The following is a 7,493-nucleotide window of genomic DNA, read 5'->3' on the forward strand; positions in this document are numbered from 1 at the left end:
TTAGATTAAAAAAAACTGTGTTTTTATTAAATTTCAACCGATTTCAGCAGTTTTCATTAAAAGACTCGAGACCCGAGAAAACTCGAGACTTTGGTCTCGAGAATTCTCGAGACTCGAGAAAAAAAATAGGTCGAGAAATCAGAAACCCTAACCGCTACCCATTGACGATGGAAAATTGCCACTTGGAAAACGTTGATTTAATAACCAGTCAATTGTAGGCTTAATAAAGCTGCGTATTTCAATAATANCTGGCACCACCACTTCACCCGACTCGCATCAATATTTTTTGTGTTTATGCGTGCGATAATAAGTACCGCATCATGCGCTGCGGATCCGTAATTATGAGGCCTTATTGGTACTTATGGTGAACTTTCAAACGGGTTACTAAATGCTTATTTTTATACGGAACACAATTCAATCTTACTCCTGGTGGTACCAGGAAAGGTACTAGGAGTAGGGGAACCTGTTGAACCTTGGACAGAGTTGTACCTAAAACAATTGTATATATTTTTTAAATTATGCGGTTTTATGAAAAGTTGTCTAGGGTATTACATACGTTATTTGTCAACATTAACGTGAAGTTAGCTAAGATTCGCCGACGCCGTGCAACTACAAGAAAAAATGGTAATTTAATATTTTACACTGACGCAGTGAGTTTTTGGAGGTTTACTTCATGTCAATTTTTGAAAAATATTGCATGTTTGACAAAACGGTTATAGTTAGAACATAATCTTTATATATCTAGCTACTGGACGATATAAGTTTCAGATCCTAAACTCAAATGGAAGTGGGTTTATTATGCTTATTAAGTGAAGTAGTCGCAATGTTGTACCTTGACCACCCAACTAGCGATGTACCTTGGTCACTGATTTTCATTACGTTTTAATAAGAATTTTATTGTAATAAAAAACATATTATACTGTTATAGATACAATGCCCCTAAGACCTCAAAATAGCAAATTGAAGTCTGTTTTTGATATATATTTTTTTAATTTCTAATGTTTTTGAAATTTACGTTTAATGTATCTTCATATGACTTTTTTAAGATTATTTTTGTTGATAAAGCGGTTTTAATGGATATTTGCTAGAATTTATGTTAAATGATAAGAAATAAAAAAACTAGATTGCAAGTTAAAGCCACTCCAGCGCGTATTTTGTCCTACACGACATAACATATCAACATTCAACAAAATTTTCTAGAAAAAATTTTGAATATTGTCATATTTTTGTTGATTGTGTAAGGCTNTCAGCAAGCAAGCAAGTAAGCATGGTCGAACCCATTCGGTCGGTCTAATTAGACAGGCTAACTTGCTAACTCTTATTACATTATGCTAAATCTTAGTAAGACTGTCTGAATACCGCGTAGTGTAATAAGGGGTCATCCATAAAGTACGTCACACGTAAAGAGGGGGGGAGGGGGTCGACAAAGTGTGACATGGTGTGACAAGGGGTGGTTCTTAGAAATGTGACCACCTGTGACAAGGACGGGGGAGGGGTCAAAAAATCATGAAATTCGTGTGACGTACTTTATGGATGGCCCCTAAGCCCTTTACATACACAATCTTAAGAGTATTTGTACCACCAAAAGTTTAACATACAAAAGGCATAATGTTTAAAATTATTTGTGTATAAAAAAATATTGTTGGTCCGGAATTAGTACGCAATGCATATTTCGGCCCATTGTGTACCAGGCGCGCAGCGCTGCGCACGAGTTTGCCGTTAGAGTGGGCGCCAGGGCGGGGGGTGGTGGGCTCCAGGGCGGGGGGTGGTGTTCCCTAGCCCACTCACTAATGAGGTTGCCAACATTTTCTTTGGGTATTATTTTAATTTTTCATTGATTTTTAAGATTTTAAGTTTAAAAGTACGAGACGATTTTGAAATTTATTAAAGAAAGGTTTATGAGTAAATAAAAGCATATTTTTTAAATGAATAGTTAAACATTTGGCCGCGATCTCACCTGATGGTAAGTTAGTATTACGATATTGTATCATGCATGAATCATGCCTGACTAGTAGACTAGGCATTTATGTGTTTTGAAATAATGATTATGGATGTGAGTAGTTAATGTTTTTTGATTTTCTGTTACGACAAATTTTATCGAATGGAGGGAAAAACTTACACGGAGTTGTACGATACGATGCTGCAGTATGACGTCATGTTCTTCATACCAACTTAAAATTTCATTTTTGGGATATTTGAAAAATGTAATAAGGCGCCCCACTCGCCCCCGCGAACGCGCGGGTTTAAAAGGTGCCAACCGTTACTATGCAAATGTGCAAACTCAAAACAAGCCACCAAAAAAAATTCTAAGTAAAAATGTTTACAATCACTGTCTATTAGGGTTTCGTAAAAGAAACTGAAAACCCAAAATGCTTAAGCTCAAGCACTGATGTTTCCCTAGTACTTTTGCTTCCACGTTGGCCTTTCTTTGAGCGCTTGCCTTACTAAATAAAATGTTTGTCAAAATGTACGTTTTTTGTTGTTGTTATTATTATTATTTTAGAATTGTTTTAAATTCTCAGCATTTTTTTAAATGCCGCTATTAATGTTATTATTATTGGCAAATTATTACAAAATAATAATAATGGTACAGATGCGTTCACATCAACCTTTTGCTGCTTAAATAAGACCCATTTTGCAAGGATTTTGTAAAATATGATGTGAACGCCTCTGTATCCAATGACTACTCAACAAATTGTTAAAATAAAAAAATGAAATAAAACTAAGGCCTCATTTACGGAGACGCCGGGCATCTTACGCTGTGCGACCAACTGAGTTCAAACATTGGCATTGTGTGTGCATGAGTGCTTTTACGGAAAAGCGATTTAAGACGCGTATTCTTGAAATGGAACGTTATTTGCAGCCGAATCCTGCGGATGGCTTCGATGCGTCTCACACGGCGTTTATTGTTGCGGCATGCGTGGCAATACTCGCTGAAGGATTCACCGCGGGAAGAGAGGTTGGCACACCACTTCACCCGACTCGCATCAATATTTTTTGTGTTTATCATGCGCTGCGGCTCCGTAATTATGAGGCCTTATTGGTGCTTATGGTGAACTTACAAACGGGTTACTAAATGCTTATTTTTATACGGAACACAATTCAATCTTACTCCTGGTGGTACCAGGAAAGGTACTAGGAGTAAGCTAAAGATGGGCGGAAATGCAATTTCAAAGATTAAATAATAACAGAATTCGACTAAAGGTACGGTAACGTAACCTACCTGGAATTTCACGGATTTTTTTATTTTTTTTCTGTTGTCTAAGAATGTTTAAAAACTATCATTAGTAGTGATGTTGCTATCGGAAAAAGTTATTTACTTACGATTTTTTTTCCATCAAGTGGCCTGGTTTCGATAGATGAAGTTTTCACAAAATTTTTCAAATGTACGTACACATGTAAAGTGTCAGCCTTTTAAATAGGTACTATTTAAAATGTTTATTTAACGAACAAACATGCTTTGAACACATCGATAAAGGAAGTAGGCAAAAAATGCGGCTAATTGACATTCTGAAAAATACAAAGTCTATGATTTGCGTTCGATGAACCCCGCTGCAGCTGATCGAAAGTGAGGGAATTCATATCGATATTTTTGGAAACTTTCGATGTACGTTATTTCCAAAACCGTTCAAGATATGACAATAGGAACAACGGCTTCTATTTCAGATTGTTTCAGTTTCTGTGCCCTTTCAGGCTTTAGGGGGTATTTTGAAACACCCTGTATTATCCCTGACTAACATAGTCTTCAGCAGACGGAAATAGGCGCGGGTGAAGCGTTTATGCAAGCCGCAGGAAAAGCTAGATATTTTTAAGATTAAAAATATGTTTGAAATAGAAAAAAATGAAACTTATCTGACAGCCGATTCTGTTCCTGTTGTCTCCTCACGGGCGAAGTAGGACTAAACTGTATATCTTCTTTAAAGTAAGGGCAGAAGTAGTGTCTTCACACATATAGTATATGCAAAAGATTGAAAGATTGTCGCTATGATCCGACAACTCCTCGAACCATTAGGTACAACCAGCGCATGATCACACGATCTTTTGCTTAACTGGTCGTCAAAATCATCAAAACCATCGATCAATTCTGACTCCACAATGGTTTTTTCTCCTGACCAAAACTTTTCTCTATTGGTCGAATACTTGTACCAATTGTGGAGACATTATATTTTGCTTGACTGACCACCAAATCGACCCTATCCTCTCACTCCACAAATGTTAAATGTGGAGTCAAAGCCACTTCATCAAATACTATTGAACATATAATCTCTTCTTTAATTCTTTTCGTCCCACGAAGTGATGATATGTTCCTTGGGAGTCATTGTCGTTTTACATTCTGTGCGAAATGTTTCCATCGAGTTTTCGATCACGTATGACTGGAATGAGCTTCTGACGTCACTCACTTTCTCCAATATTTCCATTATTTCATTATCTGTATGAGAAATTCCTTTGGATGTTAGCCACTGTTGGATGACATCTTTCCTCCAACTCGAAACTGGCAGTTTGTCTTGTCTGCGGGAATGATAAATATGCGAGTTGTCCAACTCGCATTATCCATGGATAATAAATAAAATAAAAAGTGTTTATTTCGAACAACTGCAACAGTGCATAATATTGTGGTAAGTAAACAAAACACCTTACAATACTACGAGTATAATATTGCCCAATGCTGTCATTGTCATGGGCATCTCCTCGAACCAATTTTCAAATCGTCGCGTTGCCTTGTAATAGTTTTGCTCGGCCTTCTCCTTGGGCCCTCCGTAGTCTCGTTACTTTTTTTTAATCATTTTACGTGAATTGTATTTTTATAAAATCTACATTTGTTGACGCCTTTGAGCGTTTGTTAAACTTCCCAAACGGAGGAGGATATGGAGCTGTAGCTTAGCATTGCGGCAGTTTTTTCACTCAACACTTAAGTGCCGTAACTTCACGCTCGTTCAGGATTTTTAATTAAAAGTCCTTTTTAGCAAGGATTAGTGTAATCTTCGCGGTTGAGGTTTTACAATAAAACATCGGATCCATTCGATGTTTTTCATTGCAAATATCGATATTTTCGATGCATCGATGTACATATATCGAATACCCTTACTTTGGAGGCCTTAGTGTGTCCGGCGAGGGGTGAAACGATGCGTTGCGCTATGCGCGAACAACACACATTTTCTTGATCTTCTCTGAAATCACGTGCTCGGGGGTCAAAGCCAATTTGTGCAGCATCCGAATGTCTCCAAAAATGTTTAAAAAAATTATTGGTTTTTCTTGACAGCATATTACCTACATTACCTTGAAAATAACTGTTTTCATACTTTAGTGTACCAGCAATCGTTGATCAGTTAAATTAACTTTGTGGTTCTCTTTACCCATCGTAGTTTGCCTTGTAGGTTTCCAAAATATCTTTCCACGTGGTCAGTTTTCCATGAAACATCAAATCTTTGTTCAAAAAGTTGTTTCTGACCATAGATTCTTTTGTATTGACATTTAATTTATTTTTCATATTATTATTTAATTTCATTTTTATCGTGTCTCAATGTGTCATATTTTATTGTAAATTGTATTTTATTTTTCTTTATTTTTTTTTTATTTTTGTGTTGATGATGATTGTTATTTCTATTAGTTTTATTATGTAATTTTTTTTTTTTAATCCAATTTTTTATATTTTTTTTTATTTCTTTTATTTTGACTAATTTTAATTTATAATTATTTAATGCAATTTTTTTTTGTTGTTTATTTTGTATAATTGAATGCCCCTACGTACAAAAAGGCGCCCACTGAAAATCAGTGTCTTGGTCAACGGGCCAAGACGTTACTGAGTGGGTGGCCTTTTTGACAACTTTATTATTATTTTTTCCTTTTTTCTTTCTCCTTTTTGATGTTTGTGTTCTAAAATGAATGTATCTATTTTCTACTATTGTTGTTGTCAAATAAAGATTTTCTTTCTTTCTTTCTTTCTTTCTTTCGTATTCCTTTGATGAAATGAGGATAGTTAAAAATAATGTGCATAACTGCATAGATAATGTTGCCCAATGCATTGCCATGACAAGCTCCTTGAACCAATTTTAAAATCGTTATCTTTTAATAGTTTCGCTGACTGCTTCTTCGGCCTTCCCCTTAAGGGCCCTATTTCCGAAAAATAGCCCCTCGTAGCCTGGGCCAGATTATGCTGTGTCAGTGTTATTTTAGCGAGGTATAAAAAAATAATTTTTTTTCTTCCACCTCCTGTAGGTGAGACTTCATTGGGCTTTTTTACCATTGGAATAAAACATTATTTCAAATTATTCCTAATCGATTTGAACATGTGGTATATCAAATATAATGAATATTTTTTTCCCATTAAGGCCGGGTAGCAGAGAAAATGGCGAAAATGAGGTTTTCATTTTTCATTTTTGAGGTACTAAACAGTAAAATTAAAGGCTAAGATTTTTATTGAGCATAAATGAGGATATTTTCTAGGGCTATTAACGGATGGAAACACGATGACTCGATAGAATAAATTCCCAAAGTTACCTCTATTCGTTTTCTATTTATGGTTTTATTTTTAAAATAAGCGATTTGAGATTCTAAATCTTTTACTAAACTAAAGTTCAGAAATAACTTGAGGGCTTTTAACGGATGAAATTTTTATATTGCGTCTTATTTAGTTACTATGTTAAAAAATGTGGAAAAAATCGTCCATGACGGCTTGGACAATCTAAGGCTATTTCTCATCGCCACGGTTCTCATCGTCACCTTCGTGGCAAATTTTATTTTTAACTTATTTCAACTTTTTGTAAACAAAAATTGTAGCGCTTGATGTGAAGAGTGTATTCTCAGTAAATCAGTCAAATAGTCAGTCTCGTTTGGAAGCTTTACCATTTTGAATTTTTTGATGCCACGAAAGTGACGCGATGATCCACGAAAGTGATTCTGTACTTCACAGCAATATTTTTTTCTAACTTTACTACTTTAAATGACTCTTAAGTGTTTATAAAACATATATTTTGTCTTATTTTCATAGATAAATAACATAATATACTTAAAAACAAGATAAAATTTTACCGATAACGTCAAGTACAAGATTCTACGCAATTGGTTTTAAGGGTGATACTGGTGAATATTTAATGTAAATTAAAACAGCAGCGCTACTTAGGTGTATTTTTTATTATGAAACTAATCACATTCTAACATACATACTTTAATATTATTATAACATTTATTGTAATATCACACGTTGAAAATTAAGTCTCATAATTATAATCAGTCTTCAGTATTTAAATGATTAAAAGCTTAGCTTTATCTATCGTATAGGTATATTTTTTTCCTTCAGTAGGTAAAACGTAGTATTCTTTAAAAAAACTAGATCAAAAATTTCAAAGTAGCGTTAATATTTAAATGGAACAAACTTAACAAGTTCAGACAAACAAAAATTATAATATAAAAAATAAAAACTCAACGAAACTTCTTTATGTCATTGTGTTAAAATATAAAATGAAAATATTAGTCTTTTCGGACGTCAAATACAT

This window comes from Ostrinia furnacalis, unplaced genomic scaffold (genome assembly GCF_004193835.3).
Source record: "Ostrinia furnacalis isolate ACB-3 unplaced genomic scaffold, ASM419383v2 OfSCF4053, whole genome shotgun sequence".
NCBI lineage: Eukaryota > Metazoa > Arthropoda > Insecta > Lepidoptera > Crambidae > Ostrinia > Ostrinia furnacalis.